Genomic DNA, 19,167 nt, shown 5'->3' with positions numbered 1-19,167 from the left:
TCATGAGAGGTCGAATTGGCTCTTTAGAAAAAGAGGCACAAAATCTTACTGAGGAAAAGAACTGTTTACAAACTAGAACTGGCCAAATGGAAAAGGAAGTACAAAAACTCACCCAAGAAAATAATATATTAAAAATTAGAATTGAGCAAGTGAACTTCATGAGACATTAAGAAACAATCAGCTCTTTTACCCTACTATCCCCTAGCACCACCCAGACATTCTGCTGGTCTCTGGCACCATGAAAATTTGGATGTCAAAGCACGTTTTTGACCACCTTTGGGAAACAGTTACAATAGCTGCTATGCAGAAAAACCCAAATCCTATGAATCCAAGTGTAGTTGGAGTTAAGGTAGTAGCAAACATCTAGATCCCACCAGAAAACTGCATAGCCATAGACTTCTTAGCACAGAGTGGGGAATGCCTTCTATTGTAAAATCACTTATCAGCGTAGCAAGAATTAAACCGTATGTACAGGGACATTCTGTAGTTGATCCTGTAGAGAAAACAATGGACTTTAAATCCACTAATATTTCATTTACAAATTTGGTTTCAGTAGATGAGAGACTTATATATAAACCACATCCTCAAGGACCAGGAAAGACCATTTTGACTCAAGAAGCCATTATCACTGTGAAAGGAGTAAGCCTTAGTAGTTATCCAGAAGGACTGATGGAAAGTACAATATTATCTAATGCTAATAAAGGCTGTGAAGCAATGGAGTGGGTAATTAACAAATGAAATGCTGAGACTGAAGCATGGACAGCTTCAGCAAGAGGGAGCATGAGGACACCAATGGCAGTGGCAGCATTTGTAGAGGAATGATAATGGCTATTTATATGAAACATTAATAGGTTCACCAGGGTCTCTCCAAGCTGGTAACATATTTATTTGTATTAGTTATTTAAGAGGCATATCTGTATTTTACATAGGTATTCAATTAGCTTGGAGAAAGGCCCCAACTTTTGATGGAAGAGGGAAAGGTGCACGGCTTCCAAACACATGGGATCAACTGGAATTAACATAACCCTAAAATATCATGCAATATCAAGTTTCCAGTTTTCTTGAATATTTAAGGATATTTCAAATGGATACTTTGACCAGAAACTAGCATGTTGAATATCTCCATAAGATTGAATTTTACAGCATTTAATTCATGAGACTATGTGGTTTTGGAACAAGTCCAGAAAGAAGCAGACCTACCTTTTAAAGCATGATTGCCCAAGCAATTTTTGTGTTCTAATAATTTCCTTTGGAAAGAAGGAGAGTATATTACTTGAAATCCAAATGCAGGCCTTTTATACAAAAAGTAACCAGCTTTAAAATCTATGACATTCTGAACTGGTACTTAAGTGATATTTTTGTAGTGAACACTATAATTAAAGTGATATGACTCCCAATATAAAACTGATTGCATTATTTTACAAAGTATTGATTTACCAAAATTTTGTGATTTAATACAGTCATGATCTATCTTGATTTTGCACTTGAGGAAATGTATGTGATTTAGAATACTGAATTCTGGACTTGTGATGTTCACTTTGATGTTTGAAAAGGAACCAAAATTAAAAATAAAAGTTATTACCTGAATTTAGGGGCATCATAAAACTTAAGCTACAATAGCTATTTGCATTTTTAAGCATTTTATATAATGCTTAATTAATTTGTGCAAAAATGACTTAATCATGCATCAGTAATTGGTACAGCATGATATGTCAAATTATTTAACTACAAAATAGCTAATGGCATTTTTTTATTGTAGTAATTGACCATAAGCAAGTCTTTTTTACATGCAGATCCATGGATCATTTGACTTAATTTCTAGTTTGTCTTGAATCCTAGGTCATTTAGCTCTCTTTATAATCCTATGGTGCCACTGCCAAAAGAAGGAACTTAGACACAGCTAAACCACTAAGGGCAGACTGAACTGAAGTTTTTATTTGTGTGAAGTTCTTTCTTTTGGCACAAGATGGCCAACTTGAATACAGAAAAACTATTCCAGAAAATGCTATATTTTGTTTAATATTTCAAAGCAGATAATTATTAACTGCTAAACAATATTGTATGATTCTTATAATTATTTCTGTAATACTAGTTGCCTATAGAGTATTCTAAAAGACAGTTGGAGCTTGCCTTTAACTGTGCTCAACCTAAATTGGAACCTCTTTAAAGATTTCCTACACTTTAAAGGTTTCCAATAGAAAAATTAGTGTGTATATACATAAACCACAGAAACACAAGTTTACCAAACTATTTAAAAATGATTTTTTTATTTAAAATATTGTTTAGCTTGAGACTTTGTTAGAACATTTGTAAAAGCAACTCAGATTCATTAAGGTTTATAATTATTTTTTGTAACAGGGGATTGTTTTTATAACTGAAATGGCACTTCCACTAAACAAAATATAGTAAATGTTAATACTTTAAAAAAGGTTGGTTGTGTATAGTTTTTGTACATTGGACTTGTTCAGAAAAAAAGAGTAACAAATGCTCTAATGATAAAATATTTCTAAACAAACAAACAAAAAAAGAAATAAACAAAGTCAAAAGAATGATAAAAATAGAAGAAAGTGCAAGATATCTCCTGGGAAAAACAACTGACCTGGAAAATAAATACCAGAGAGATAATTTAAGAATTTTTGGAATACCTGAAAGCTATAATGGATGGGGGAAAATGGAGCCACCCACTACATTTACCTTGAGGCCAGAGTGTGAAAGAGATGAAATAGAGCCAGAAGGTGGAGAGGGGGAATATATTGTTTCTCCTCTCTCTTTCCTTAGTAAAATCCACACTAGTTGTCTTTAGAGTTACCAACTATATTCCTTTAGGGACTGGGTTGAATGTAAGATCCAAGACTGAACAGATTCTCCCTCCTTGAGGAGAAAGTATAGCTCTTATCCCCAAGCTTCAGGTCTATCTCTAGATATTATGAGGCAGGCACTTGATCTAAAGAAACAGCTATTTATTCTTAAGGAACACACATAAGATAGGATAAATAGGATTGTTGGGTAAGGCAATGGGGAATTGGGATGTAGGAAGTCCCTAAGAGACTAACAAGTGACCCCCTCCCCAAATCCCAAAAAGTCAGACTGACTGCCTGACCCCCCTGGGTCAGTTGTGAGAGCTGTCCTGACTTATATCTGTTTTATTTATAATATGAGGTTCACAAGGAGCACTTTAAAGGGATAGAGAGGAAATCTTCCTTGAATGGATGACTTTATTATGATAAAGTCCTATCCATTCATTATCTTCCACTAGATTCAGGGGGTCTGGATTCACAGAAGGATGATCAAGCTCAGAGGTTATCTCAGACCAAGCTCTCTGAAGGAGTTCCCAAAGAGAAGTGAGTAACTGCTTGGATCTTCTCAGCTCTTTTTTGTTCTTTCTCTGGAATTCTCTGTCATTCTTGCCCTTTCCTCACTTGAGTTGCTCTTCCAGCATGTTGAATCTGCTTTTACTCAATTACAAAGCCATAATAAAAAAAAAGGAGCTTAGAATCATCCTTCAAGAACTATATTTCCTATAATTATTCAGATTTTCAAGCTCAATTCTCTCAGCTGTGTGGGCATTGTCAAAAAAGCAAAATCAGGTAAGTTCTGCTAAGACCACTTGCAAAGTGAGAAGTCTAGCTTGTTGTCAAAATGCAATTGAGAATTTGGAGTCTCAAAACTTCTCTCTGCTTTCTCACCAAATTTGCCCAAGCCATCAGGCTGACTATAGAAACCCCTTAGATTTCAACTTAAATCTCCAAAAATCTTAGCATAAAACATCACTGGAAGAATAATATCTTAGAGGACAGGAAATCATGTACCACACAGACCTGAAAAGCTAGGAAATGCAAATCTAGGTTTATCAAAAAGGAATACCATTGATGATATTCAAATGATAAAAGATTCTTAAATATTCTGACCAAAGGTCTCATTGGTTTGGATTACTTAAAGAGAATGGACTGTGTGAAAGTGATGAAATTTGTGCTAATTGTGAATTGCCAAAACACGATCTATGAGTCATACTTTTTCATCATCATTTCATAAGATCCTAAGAAATAGAGGCAAGGAAGGTCCCAGGAAGGCTGTCTTAAGCTGCTCTCCTTCTCTTTTGGCTCTGCTGGAGTAATATTTGAATCCTTTCTCTGCCACTTACAAAGTGAATGCCTTTGGACAATGTCTTTGGGTCTCAGTTATCTCATCAGTCAAAAAAAGGGGAAGGGATGGACTAGATCAGCAGTTCTCAACCTGTGGGTCGCAACTCCAGCATGGGTCGCGACCCCGGTGGGGGTTGAACGACCAAAACACAGGGGTCACCTAAAGCCATCGGAAAATACATATTTCCGATGGCTTTAGTTGCTGAGAAATTGCACTACTTAGAAGCAGCTGGCATACCTACATCAGTCATGCCACCACCACCTTTGAAGACAAACGACGTCAACGTCTTGCTGCTACACGTGAACACTGACATTAGGCCGCAACTGCACCTCTCGTAACAACTGGCATCCCATGCCCCATGTGCCATAAACTTTGCGCCTCAGTCTTTGGACTTCAAAGCCATATGAGGGTACACCACAGATGAAAACGCACAAAGACAATAGTCATTCTCGGTTACCGAGAGACTACTACTACTACTACAACAGCAAGATCTCAGAAAGAACGGGGATCCTGCTGCCCGCACATTGTACTAATATTAGTTACCTTTCAGCAGCCCTCCCCCTATGAGGGGCAATGGATTTACCCTGTTGCCTGGAGACCGGACTCAAACAGAGACCCAGAGAGAGCACCCAGGCGCTGGCTCCAGAGGGGTTAAGAATGAGTCCTGGAGCAGATAACCCCTAGAGCGGATAATGGAGCTGAGTAACCCCAGCAAAGTGAAGCCTCAGCTCGAGCTAGAGGGAGATGACAGGAAGAAGAAGGCAGCGTCTGTGGACCCCCTCCCCAGGCAGGACTTACCTCCCGCCCCAGTGCTCAAGCTGCCTCCTGCTAGATTAATATTTCTCAACATATAATTAAATATTGTTTTTGTGATTAATCACTATGTTTAAATTATGTTTGATTTGTAGCAATGAGAATACATAATGCATATCAGGTATTTACATTCCAAATCATAACTAGCAAAATTACAGTTTTGAAGTAGCCACCAAACTAATTTTTTGGTTTGGGGTCACCACAACATGAGGAACTGTATTGCGGGGTCACGGCATTAGAAAGGTTGAGAACCACTGGACTAGATAATCTCTAAGGTCACCTCCATTCTAACATTCTTTCCTAGGGAGCTAAAACCTATTTCTTTGTAATCTAATAAGGAAAGCTCAGGTTTTGGAATCGGGAGACAATTCTCTTCTTATACTGGTTGAGCAAATGTATGTTATTGGGTTACTCATTCAACTCCTATGAACTATCAAAATATGAGTTTGATTATATTATGATTGTACATTTGTTTATTACTTTGGAAGTTACAAAACACTTAGACATACCTTATGCCATTTGATTCTTTTAAGTATGTTAGTATTATTATTTCTCCCATATGGACAGGAATCCAAGATTCAGAAAGATAAGTGATTTGTCCAGTCAGAGGGATAATTCATGGCAAAGCCACACCAAAGACCTAGAACCCAAGTCTTTTGAATTGAAATTCAGGGTTCTTTTTATTACCTTTTGTGAACATAGAACCTAGTGGAAAGCTTTAGACTCCATCTCAGTTCCTACAGACATCATTAATTTGTATTTTTCTTCTTCAGCTGGCTCATATTAAAAAAGTTTCATCAGATGGAGTCACTGACAACAGCTCCCTTCTAATCAAAGTCAGATCATAAGAGTAGGTCAGATAAAACAGAACATCTTAAGTCTTGAGTGAATTCTGAAGAAAAGAACTAGATGGGAGTCAGTGAAATGGAGAAGCTCTGGTTAATATAAAAGCTGTACCATTACCCCTTTCCATCCCTGCTTTGCTGGAAAATAAATTTAAGTTGCAATCAAAACTTCATTGCTTTCAATTTTTATTTGAGAATCTCTGTGCTTAGTCATTTTCTCTAACTCTAGCACATATCTGGGCCTAATTCCGTTAAATAATTTTAAATTTAATTTAAAATTTCAATTAGTAAGCAATTATTTTCTTTCCTTTCTACCTTTCCCCACTCTTGTTAGAGGAAAAAAAGGAGAAAAAATCCCCATGTAAGAACTATGAAAATAGACAAGTAAAATGAATTCCCACATAGGCCATGTTGAAAAATGTGTCTCATTCTCCATCTTGAATCATCACCTCTCTGGCAAGAAGTAGGTAACATACTTTATCATTCATCCCCTGGCATTGTGGTCAATTCATCAAGCATTAATAAACACCTTCTATTTGTTCAAAGTGCTGGGAATATAAAGGCCCCTTCTTTGAAGGAGACAATGTAATGTAAAGGAACATATTCTTTTGTAATTATAATATAATTAATTATATATTATATATTATATATATAATATAATTATATATATATTATATATATAATATATATAATTATAAATAAATTATAATATAATTAATTCTAATTCTAATAATAAATTCTAATATATAATTAGAATGTATAATAATAGTATGTAATAATGGTTATTAAGACTATTGTTACATATTGACATTATGTAAAAATATATAATGATATAATAACAGCATTAATAGTAGCTTGCATTTACATAAATCTTTAAGATAAAATACCTTACAAATATCTCAAAAAACATGAATTTTCTCCACAAAATCCTTAGGGGGGATAAATGCTAGTTTATTCTATTTGACCAGTAAAGAACCTGAGACATCACCAAAAAGGTATTGGTTCTGGATTCCCTCTTTTTAAGGGGAATGGCAAGTACCAAGCTGCAAAGAGAATAAGATCTCCTGGACTGGGAATTGCAGTGTTCCTAGGGCTAAGTTCAATATGATGGGAAAGGGGACACTGAAATTAGAGAAATGGTCATGGGACCCAGAGAGTATTAATACTCATATGGCTGAATCTACCCATAGATAGAATTGATGGTTGCCTACATGTTAGATTGTGAGGGGATATTATAAGTAAGAGAGGGTTATATCTTGAAAGGATGGTCTATAGGGGACAGATGCGGAGGATGGAGGCAGGATATTAACAGGGAAAGAATTCTGGGATGTTGAAAAGAGGGTTGAACTAAAAAACTGAGAAGCAGTTAAGAGTCTCTCTGGGGATTTCCTGACTGCATCTAGGATTCTTTTCTGCCAAGCTACCTAGTGGATTATTTTACCTGTCTGTTGTTAAGACCTGTGGCTCCTGAGAAGATCCTTGAACTGAAGCTAGTCTGACTCAACATCCAGTCAAAATGTAGCTGTCAGTGAGTGGGAGATCTGAGTCCATCTGGACTTAGAATCTTTCCCTGGGCTCTGCTAAGCTTACCACAGACCATTACCCTTTAAAACTAACTTAGGGGGGTTTAGTGCAGAATTAGCTAGAACAGGGACTGGGAATTTTAGGTAATTGAGGTGAGGGTTAGAGTAGACCATCAACTCTGTGACGACTCTCTGTGAGGAGACATTTGGAACCCTGACACTTTGATTAGATGAAATTAGTGTCAGGGTTATCCTATTTCCCTTTCAACCTTTCCCTATTTAGTTAAAATACATTCCCAGTTACTGAGTGGTCTGTGTGTTGATCTCAGACCAAGCTCTGCCCTGGTTTGAGTTTCTGTTGGCCTTTCCACCCACAGTTAACAACCTGATACTGGCCCAATACAATTCATCCTATCCCATCGCCCCAAACCACCGTAATACAGGGGGCAGAGCAATGCAAGCCCCCTTATGCCCAAAACATCTCCCTGTAGCCTGCTCTTAAAGACTGAAATCCCCATCACTGGAGATGCTCCTCTGGATTGAAGCAATATCAACAGAAACTTTCAGATAAGATGTTTATATGTTGAACATTATTAGGTCAGTTGCAACAATTGAACATGAATAGGTTTTTCTAACATTTGGTAGGTCCTGAGGAGACTGACCCAGGAGGAGCATATTTGAGGGAGGTGGTGGAGAATGCCTGCTTTGGGGCATGTATTGCTGTGAGAACCAATGGTCCTCCCTAGACTTTAGGGACTATGGATATATAGCTGGAGGGAGGAGGATGCGTTGTATTGGTGCATTTGTGATTGTATTGTCAAAACAGACCCTCATATCCCTGCTCCCATGGGACAGAGAACTTCCAAACTTGTGTCTGGGTTTTGCCATCTAGTAGTCCAAATCTGCTCTATGTTCCCTACCCCACCCCAAACCTACACTTCCCCAAGAGCCAAAATAGCAGTTCCTCAAAGAGATACTAGCAAGAACAACCCTTTTCATGTTTTCTCCCTAGATATGGTCTAAGAGGGTATCATTCAGTCAATCAATAAACATCTAGCACCTACTATGGGCCAGGAACAGTGCTAAGATCTGGGGATGCAGAAAGTCCTTGACCTTGAGGAGCACACAATCTAATGATGGAGACTATATACAAACAAATATTTACAAAGCAAGCTATATACAGGATCAATAGGAAATAATTAACAGAGGAAAGGAGTAGAGTTAAGAAGGCTTCCAATTTAAAAAGATTATTACAAAAATGAATGATAATAAAAGAAGGTGTCTGGCAAAAGATGAGATTTTAGTTGTGACTTAAAGGAAGTCAGAGTTGTCAGTTGGTGGAACAAAGGAGGGAGAACATTTCAGGCTTGTGAGACAGTCAGAGAAATCATGTCCTGGAGAACAGTGCAATTTCTCTTTCAGATAAAATAGCTTTACATGGTTGTTGGATATATTTAGGTCAGACTTATTCTGCCTCAATTAAGTCGAATTTACTTTGTGAAAACAAGGATGGAAAATAAGGACAGCTCCATGAGGGCAGGGGAGGTGTTATTATCTCCATTTGACAGACTCAACTTAAATACAGCAAACATTTATTAAAAACCTGCTCTTTACATGGCACTGGTCTACCTCATGGGGATAAAAGAAATTAAAAGGACAATAAATCTCTGCCCTCAAGGAGCTGAAATTCTATTGGATGAGAGCAACATTACATGATTGGTTCTTAGGTCACAGGGATGTTGAGTTAAGGAACCAGGCAGAAGGCGTAAAGGCCAAAGTTGTCCCCATCCCACCTCACCTGTGTTCAGTGAACACAGGGAGAGCATTCCATTCACTTTTAAGCCCTTCCCCAGTCCCTATAAACCCAGACATCTAATCTACATTTTTCTTTTCTTGACAACTCATATCAAATGCCCTTCACTTAGGGAGTCAAGAGCCATTTGGCTAACATTAGACACCTACACAAAAGACCTAAGTTGGCACACCAACCACCATCTTGAGGGTTTTCTGGGTATAAGATCCAGAGCCAGAGTTGATAAATATGTATGGGTTTGGTTAGTCTAGTTAGTCTCATTGCTTTTTTCCTTTCTAGCTATGATAGGAAATAAATTGCATGGAGAAATCTTTAAATTATCTGTTGTTTCCATTCAGGGTTTTGTTGTCAGGTTTCTGACTGCCCCTTCCCTTCACTGTTTTCTCTTTCAGGAAGGAAACCAGAAGAAAACTCCCCAATGCAGCACAATTTAGATAAGCTGCCCTAGGCAGGATCTCATCTCTCAGCTGTCAACATTGCCCCTGACACACTGGTGTGTGGTATGTGGGGCAAGCTAGCAACTGAGCCACAAACTCTTTCCAGGGCAAAATCTCACGAATATCCTCTTCCTCAATTCCCCCCTAGACCACAATGACCATAAAAAGGAAGAAGATACAAAAGTGAATACCCTGATCCCAACACTGGGTTTCAGAGGCTCTCCATGGCTGCCTATGCTCAATCTCTATTCCAACACTCATACACATGATTCACTACCATCATTGATTCTTCTACATATTCTTTGAGTCCAGGCCAAAGCTTCCCTCTTACCCACCAATAGGGATAGTCCTCTAAACTCCTAAATCAAGCCTGTAATCAATCTGTCTGCTCCCCAAATGCTCCCATAGAGATGAGAGATGTGGATAGCACATTCCCAAAGCAATAAATAAAATCTACCTAGTCTGTACTCCTTTTCTCTCCCCAGGCTTGGTCAGGTCTCCTGACAGTATCTCGTTGGAATCAGTCATTCTAGGGGAGCAGGAGAAAGCCTGACTTTCCTCAGACCCCAGAGAGAGAACTACCTGGCACTTTCTTAGGAGATTAGGCTTTTCTTGATTCACCATCTATTGAATGAGCATATATGTAGAGAAAAAAGCTCTGACGACATTAAAAAAAAAAAGCAGCCCTTACCTTTAGTCTTAATAACAATTCTAAGACAGATGAGTGGCAAGGGCTAGGCAATCAAGATTAAGTGACTTGAATGGGGTCACATAGCTAGGAAGTGTTTGAGGTCAGATTTGAACCCATAAACTCCCAATTCTAGGTCTGGCTCACTATCCACTGAGCTACCTTGCTACCCCACTAAAGGAACTTGTGTTCAGGATCACAAAACTAATAAGTATCTGAGGTCAATTTTAAACACAAATCCTCTTGACTCTAGGTGTGATGCTCTATCTACTGCTTTAGCCTACTTGCCAGACACTAGCTGTTTAGAGCGATTAAAGATCCTGGCAGAGTGTATCCTCTGAGGATGTTTTTGGCAGCATTCCTTTGTCCTTGCCTTTCTGCCCATCTTTTCTCTTCTCCTTGATTACACATCAGAAGACTGAGTAGTAGAATTTAAGTTCTTTGAGGGCAAGCAAGGACTGTTTAATGTTACCTCCACCATTTGGCATAGTGCCTGGCACCTAAGAGGCACTTGAATTGAATACCTTTTGATTGAGTCTGAGGTCTGTTCTTATTATTCCCTCTGTCCTCCTCACTGAGGTAGAAGCCCCAATTTAATTCAGCAAACATTTATAAAAATTGTTACTTATTATTAACATTATTACTATGTGCAAAGAACAGAAGAAACAATACAAAAATGAAACAGTCTCTACTCTCACAGAGATAGTATTTTATTAGGAGAACATATGTACATTGATAAATAAATACAAAGTTTATAAAGTCATTCAAAGAGTGAGAGAACACTCTTGGGGCCAGTTAGGTGGCTCAGTGGATAGAGAGCCAGGTCTAGAGATGGGAGGCTCTGGATTCAAATGTGGACTCAGACACTTCCTAGCTGTGTGACCCTGGGCAAATCATTAACCTCCATGGCCTAGTCTTTACTGATTTTCTGCCTTGGAAACAATACTTTGTATTGATTTTTAGATGGAAGGTAAGGGTTTAAAGAGGGGGAGCGGATAAGGAGAGAGACACCTCTTATAGGATATGTCCATCACCTGAGTTGTGTCTTAAAGGAAGTTTCAAGTAGAGTTAAAGAGGCATTAATTTTTTTCTTTCTCCATACATCCTCCTTGAGTTTATTTCATATTTAAATTTTTTATTTTATTATTTTTTAATTTTAATAACAAGTTGCCACATAAGTTTTCTGAAGTTATGAGACTCAAATAATCTCCCACTCTTCTTCCCTCCCCACTGCCAGAGCTGACAAGCTGTTCAATCTGAGTTATACAGGCAAAACATATTTCCTTATTTTTATAAGCGAATAATCTTATAAAACCAAAATCCCAATACATATACCCAAGTAAACAAGTGAAAAATCATATGCTTTCATTTGCATTGCTACTCCAACAGTTCTATCTCTGGAGGTAGATAGCATTCTTTGTCATAAATGCCACAGAATTGTCCTGGATCATTGTATTGCTGATAATAGCTAAATCTATGTGAAGATTGGATTTGGCTTTCCCCTGATTGTAACAATGAAGGTAATTAGCTCTTCCCTGATTGTGAAGATTTAAATTGTAACTCATGTCTATTTTTAGACTTTAAAACCCATAAGTGTAAACACTCTACTTAAAAGTTAAGTATGGAGACCTGCCTATTTTTAGATTAAATTACAAAAATTGCAAATATACCACTTAATCATGAAGCGGGAGGTCTGTGACCCACATGTGTGATAGTGGGTGATGAATTAGAATCGACTCACTGCCTTCTGGTCAGTCCTAGAGCAGAGTGTCAACTGTGATTGGTAGCTATAAAATTAGGGGACGGCACAGGAAGTGATGCAAGAGAAAATGTCTTTAAATGGAGCTGTTACTTCCTGTTAGAAGGGAATTCTTCATGCTTTCAAGTTGAGGCTGGTGAAGAGGGGCAGAAGGATCTGCTGACATGGTGAGTGAAAAATCTGACTCTTAACTGCTGGCTTTTCTCTGAAGACACCAGCCTCAAGAAAGACCTCTTGAGAGACACTTCCCAGGTCCTTGGCTTTGCTGAGGCTGATTGAAACCAATTCTCCCTGCCTGGAGGGGCCGGTTGTAAATTACTTAGAGCCTAGGCTAAATATTTTACCCTATCCTCTCTCTGATTTTCTTCTTCATTCTTTCTATATTTTGTAAATGAATTTCTTTGGAATTATTAAATTGCTGGTGACCACTCTTAAATACTCAAGTTCAACCCTTTAAAAAATAACCTCCTTTTCCCCCTTACTTCTATCATAGTTGATCATTCCACAGTATTGCTATTACTGTGTATGTTTTCCTGGTTCTGCTTATTTCACTTTGCATCAATACATATACATGTTTCCAGCTCTTTCTGAAATTATTCTGTTCATCATTCCTTAGAGCACGATAGTATTCCAACACCATCATATATCATAATTTGTTCAGCCATTCTCCAATTGAGGGACATCCCTTTAGTTTCCAATTCTTTGCTACTGCAAAAAGCGCAGCTATAAATATTTTTGTACAAATGTGTCCTTTCACATTTTTAAAGAATCTCTTTGGAATACAGACAGACCTATTAGTGGTATCACTGGATTAAAGGATATGCATTGTTTTATAGCCCTTTGGGCATGATCAAATTGTTCTCAAAAATGGTTGGATCAGTTCACAACTCCACTGGAAATATATTAATGTTCCAGTTTTGCCACATTCCCTCCAAGATTTATCATTTTCATTTACTGTCAATTTGATAGGTGTGAGGTGGTACTTCAGAGTTGTTTTAATTTGCATTTCCAGAGGCATTTCAGAGGTTGTGCTCTTATGAATAGATGAGTGGTAGAAAGTAAAAGATCACATGCAAGTTGATCCTGAGAAAGACATTTAACCCCTGTCTGCCTCCGTTTCATCAACTGTAATTATTTCCTAGAGTTGTCGAAAGGTTCAAATGAGGTAACATTTGTAAAGCACTTAGCATAGTGCTGTGCATGTGCTAAGTATTTAATAAATGCTTGTGTTTACTTCCTTCTCCCATTAATACCTCCCTTCCTTAGAAAGTACTTGTTGTCTTGGAATGACTTGACTTTATATTTATATTTAATATAAGAATTAAATTCAATCACTGAAGAAATAAGTTTTATTAGTTTTTTATTAATATCTTCTTTTCATCATCAATCTCAGGCAACATTCTCTTTAGCTTCTCTTAAACTACCATACATTTAAAGAACACATTTTGATTGATAACTTTTTATGTCACCTAATTTCTCTCTGTATTCTTTTTCTTCCCTCTTACATAGCCATCTCCTATAGCCAATGATTTTTTAAAGTTCCAATTACATGTAAAAATTTTTAACATTAGTTTTTTAAATGCTGAGTTCCAAATTATCTTCCTCCAAAGCTTTCCTCTCTACTCATTGAGAAAGCAAGTAAGATGATAGAGGTTATACATATGGAATCATGTGAAACATAGCTTTATTTGTCTTCTTATAAAAGAAAATAGAAAAAACAACTAAGAAAAATAAAAACAATTTTAAAAAAGTATGCTTTGATCTGCATCCAGACTCTGAGATCAATTCTTTTTCTGGAGGTATATAGCATTTTTCATGATGGGTCTTTTGGAATTACCTTAGGTCATTGAATTTCTGAGAACAGCTGTCATTCATAGTTGATCATCATAAAATATTGCTGTTACTATTGTAAGGGTTAAATTAAGGAGTTTGACAAAGTGAGGAGAGCAGTTTAACATAAACTTTGTTTAATTTAAGAAAGAAGTACAGATAGAAAGATAGAAAAGAGGAAAGAGAGATTATTAATCTTATACCCTATAGATATACCTAAAATTCCTAATAACTACCTAAAATTACCTAAAACTATCTCTGTCTTCTGAGGACAGTTTCTTTTGCCTAGCACACTAGGACTAATCTAACCTATTCTATCTATAAATTATTCACTATCTAACTCCCTAAAATAATAGACAGCCACTACTCACTAACTCCTTCAATCAGTTTTCTATAGCAGCCCAACTGTCAGTAGTCAACTGCAAGCAGATCCTTGCCTCAGAGACAGACCATCTGCTCTCTAGAGATCCCAGAGGCAAAAGACCCTCAACTGTCAGTGGCTGTTTCCTTTTCTCCTCATTCACCAACTCTCCCCCCTAACTTCCTGTCAGAGTTACTTCCTCACATCTCCATTCTGTTTTTCCTCACTGTCCTTCTCTTCCTCTCTTTTTGTTATATCATTCTTCAGCTGTCTAATTTCTTCTGTCATCTCTCCAATTCACCCCCCCCCCCTTTTAGAACCTTTCCCTTAGGATCTTTGTCCTTCTAGTTCTAAATTATCCCCCTGTATTCTAAAAGTCCCTTCCCAGTCACTTCACCCCTTACATTTTAGTTCTTATTCTATTTACTTTTCCAAAACTCCTTTCCTTATCCTCCAACCCTGCCCTTCTATTTCTGATAATTCTTATATTTTCTTTCCTTGATCTATTTTCCAGGCCAGTTGTTTTTGTGATAAGATGCTTCATATTTTCTTCTACTATTTCATTCTTTTGATTTTGCTTTGTTATTTATTGTTGCTTTAGGAAGTCATTAGGTTCCACTTGTCCAATTATAGTTCTTTTTTATTGGAATTTTTTATTTAATTAATTAATTCAGAATATTTTTCCATGGCTACATGATTCATGTTCTTTCCTTCCCCTCCTCCCCCTCACCCTTGTAGCTGACACCAAATTCCACTGGGTTTTACATGTATCCCAATTATAGTTCTTAATGAATTATTTTCTTCCCTGAATTTCTTGATCTCTTTTTCCATTTGGGTGATCTTTATTTTATAGTTTTCTTACATTGTTCATTTTTTCCTAGTTTTTCCTTCAAGTTCTCTTGTTTGGTTTTTGAGGTCCTTTTAAAGCTCTTCCAAAAGCTCCTTTTTAGTTTGTAGCCATTTATAATTTTTCTTTGCAATTTTAGAAGTAGGTATTTTTATTTTACCTTCTGAATTTGAATCCTTGTCTTCTCTGTCCCCATAATAGCCATCAATAGTTGGATTCTTTCTCCTTTGCTTACTATTTTTAAAAACATTTTAGTGGCCAGTTCAGTAGGCTTAATTATTAGCTTTATGCTAGAGTCCCAGGGTTCCTAGGGCATGGAGGAAGGTGCTTCAGGTTTCAGGATTTTTTGTGTGTTTGTTATTTCCTAGGCCTTACTTGGTTCTTCCAATTTCTATAAACTGAGACCACTGACAGCACAGCTCTTCCCAGGACTCTCTGTCCACTGACATGCAAGTTCTGTATTCAGCAGACAAGGTGAAGCTTCTGATCCTGCCCCAGGGCCCACTGCTTGTTTATTATGAATTATTTGTTTTAGAATGTTTGTGTTATCTGGTGAAACTGAGGCCAGGGAAGCTGCTGTATTTTATTATTATTAGCTCATTCCATTATATTCAACTCACACTCAAGTCATATAGTTGTCCTTGGTTGCTCAGCTTAATTCCTGACTTTATTTTCTGTTTTTTACTGCTTTTAGTATTGATTCTGTGGGGTTATTTTTGATTGCTTGTCAGGGGTATTCAGAGAGTGAGGAAGTTTCATGCTCCACTCTGCCATCTTCCTACAATCCTAATCTCATTCCTTCTTCCAGAGTCATTGAAGCCCAGTGGCAAAGCGAAAGTCAAGTGTATCTTTGCCAAGAAGACCCCAAATAGGGTCATGAAGAGTCTGGCATAAAAGCAAACAATTGAACAATACCAAAAATGTCTGCAGGAGAGCTCCTTGGTTCAAAAGCGTGCCAGGACAACATTATCAGTTGATCTAAATAGGCTCAAATGGAAGCAGATGTCAGCATAGTTAGAGAAAAGAATAGTCTTAAAATGGGAAAACCTGGGTTCAGAGTCATGCCTTGCAAATTGTATGACTTGGACAAGTTACTTGCCTAAGTCTCAGTTTCCTAATCTAAAAATGGGAATGATAGCCAATACCTGCTATCCCTACAACATAGGGATATTATAAGAAAAGTACTTGGTACACTTTAATATACCTGGAAAATCTTGTTCTAAGAGCTGGCCTCAATTATTGACACTGTCAGCAGGAAGAGCAAATAGGGAAGCCAGTCTGCAATCTTCTATTCCTTGAGTTATGTAAACACCAGTTCCTGGGCCTCAGCAAGGATTGGTTCTCGTATTCATAAATAGAAGCTATAGAATCTGCTTAGCTACAGGATAGAGATAATTATCAAGAAGTCTTTGCAGGAACCAAGAAGAGAGTGAAGCAGCAGTCTGGAAGGTGGAAGTAGCAATACAGATTTAAGAAAACTTTGCAGTGTTAGAGAATTGGGGGCTGGATGCAATGGTAAATCATATGGTCAACTCTACTCCAACCCCTTTTTTTCTTTGACTACCCCAGGGAAGGGAAACAGTTCATTCACTGGCATTACTGGACCTGGAGTAAGGAAGACTTGAGTTCAAATCCATCCTCAGACTCTTAATCGCTGTGTGACTTTTGCCTCAGTTTCCTCATCTGTGAAGTGGTGGAAATAATAGCACCTACCCCCCAGGGCTGTTGTGAGGATAAAATGAGAAAATATTTGTAAAATGCTTCACTAACCTTAACATTCTATATAAATGTTGGTTATTATTCTTATGGCTACTGTTACAGCTAGGACTTAAATATAGGTCCTTTGACTTTAAACTAAGATGTCTTTCTGCTAATATTTTTCTCCCAAGTATGCTACTTTCCTTGATAGATTTGTAAAAGTGGAACAGAACCTTGAATTCTGCATTGTGATGCCTGTTTATCAATCAATGTGGAGTCTGCCTTGGACTTTGATAGCTCAATGTTACAATATGTGTTCACAATGCTGAGTGCTGAACTATGCTTTATTTTCTTTCAGATAGGGTTATCTTTGGTTCCATTTTTTTTTTTGGTCACAAAACTTCAACTGCCCAATGCCTACAGGGTACAGAAAAAACCCATCTTGTATCCTTAGTCAGGCATTCAAAGCCTCCCATTCCATAGTCTTCTTCAATCTTTTCTGTGGGATGAACTAGTACATCAGATGATTCATGCTGTTTTGTGATGTGAAGAGTCCCTCACTGACACAATTTGAAGCTCTCCCAAAACCTCAGGTGATGAGTATCTATAGCAAGATAAGACAAAAAAGACCCCCAAAACTTCTCCTGGTGGCTTCTGGTGATGAGTTTCTGCATTCTTAGCTAACCTGGTATATGAATATCAACCAAAATGTCTATTGCTCAAAGTATTTTCCATTTGGTAAGGTCAAACCAACTTCTATAGAGTTATTTAGTCAATATTTAGTTAGTAAATATTTAGAATTTAGCCAACTCTTTGAACTTAAGACACAGTTATTAACCTTTAGGCTGAGAACTTAATTCTGCCTTCAACTTGATGCTATCCAGTCCACGGGGGAAATACCAAGTGGTGGCATCATCATCATTTCTACCTTTAGTTGTGAAAATTTATATTTGTAGTTATGAAAGTGTGACATATAATTAAAAGTCTTTTTAGTTCCAATTAAACAATTAGTTAAAAAGTGCATGTCAGGTACTATGCAAGGGACTGGGAATACAAAGATAAAAGTGGAATGTCCTGACCTCAAAGAACTTACATTCTATTGAGGGAAACCTGAGGTAGGTAATCCTTGTTTCAAATTCATTTCTCAGAGAGACTAGAGATATTGTTATTGTAGACTTAAGAGTGAAAGAGAATACTAAGAAATACAGTTTACTGGCAGGTTTTTTTTTCATTTTTTCATTCTTTAATTAATTAAGAATATATTTTCTATGGTTATATGATTCATGCTCTTTCTTTTCCCTCCTCTCTCCTCCCTCCTAGAGCCGACAATCAATTCCACTGGGTTTTACATAAATCATTGTTCAAAACCCATTTCCCTATTATTATCATTTGCAATAGAGTGGTAAATTAAAGTCAACATCCCCAATCATATCCCCATTGACCCAGGTGATCAGCTGTTTTTCTTCTGTGCTTTTCTACTCCCATAGTTCTTTCTCAATTGTCCTGGATCATTGCATTGCTGCTAGTAGAGAAGTCCATTACATTTGATTGTGCCAGTGTATGTCTCTGTCTCCTGGTTCTGCTTCTTTTGCTCTGCATCAATTCCTGGAAGTCTTTCCAGTTCACATGGAATTCCTCCAGTTCATCATTCTGTTCAGCACAGTAGTGCTGAACAGCACAATAGTTCAGCACAATATCACCAACAGCCATTCCCCAATCAATAGACACCCCCTTATTTTCCAGGCTTTTTTTTGCCACCACAAAGAGTGCTATGAATATTTTTGAACAAGTCTTTTTCCTTATTATCTCTTTGGGATACTAAGGCAGCAGTGCTTTGGCTGGATCAAAGAGCAGACTGCTGGCAGTTTTGAATGGACAGTTTAAAAATGTTTTCCTGTGAGGTATATATTTGTATGGAGTCAAGGAGACTGTGTGTATTGATTTGTGATCTATAAGGATCTGCGAAAAATCTGTGAAGACAGAAAGGAGGCGAGAACAAATTTCTTTCTTGTAGAAATGTCCTGAGTTTTATTTCATGAGGAAATCCTGTAAAGAGAAGTTTATAAAGATAATTTCATGAAAATTCTGTGAAGAGCTAGGAAGTACAGCAAATTTTGGAAAGATTATTCTCATGACTGTCAAAGAACAAAAGAAAAAACACCAATCAGGTAGTTAGATGGCATAGTTGATGACATGCTGGAACTGGAATCAGGAAGGTCCAAGTTCAGTTTTGGCCTTCACATTTATAAGCTTTGGGAGCCAGAGCAAGTCAGTAAATCTCTTCTAGCCTCAATTTCCTTGCCTATAAAATGGGGATAATAATAATAGCACCTACATCCCAGGGTTGTTGTGAGGATAAAATGAAATAATATTTGCAAAGTGCTTTCCAAATCTTAAAGCACTAACTAGT

The 19,167-nt window shown here is 37.4% G+C and overlaps 1 pseudogene; it reads left to right on the top strand.

Annotated features, from left to right (window-relative positions):
* The first annotated feature begins 238 nt into the window (after nucleotides 1-238).
* On the top strand, nucleotides 239-748 carry LOC100018610 (PRELI domain containing protein 3B-like; annotated as a pseudogene).
* Nucleotides 749-19,167: the final 18,419 nt, after the last annotated feature.

Source organism: Monodelphis domestica, chromosome 7 (assembly GCF_027887165.1).
Source record: "Monodelphis domestica isolate mMonDom1 chromosome 7, mMonDom1.pri, whole genome shotgun sequence".
NCBI classification, from domain to species: Eukaryota; Metazoa; Chordata; class Mammalia; order Didelphimorphia; family Didelphidae; genus Monodelphis; species Monodelphis domestica.
Note: the sequence above shows the minus strand (reverse complement) of the source record. Positions and strands in the feature narration are given on the sequence as shown.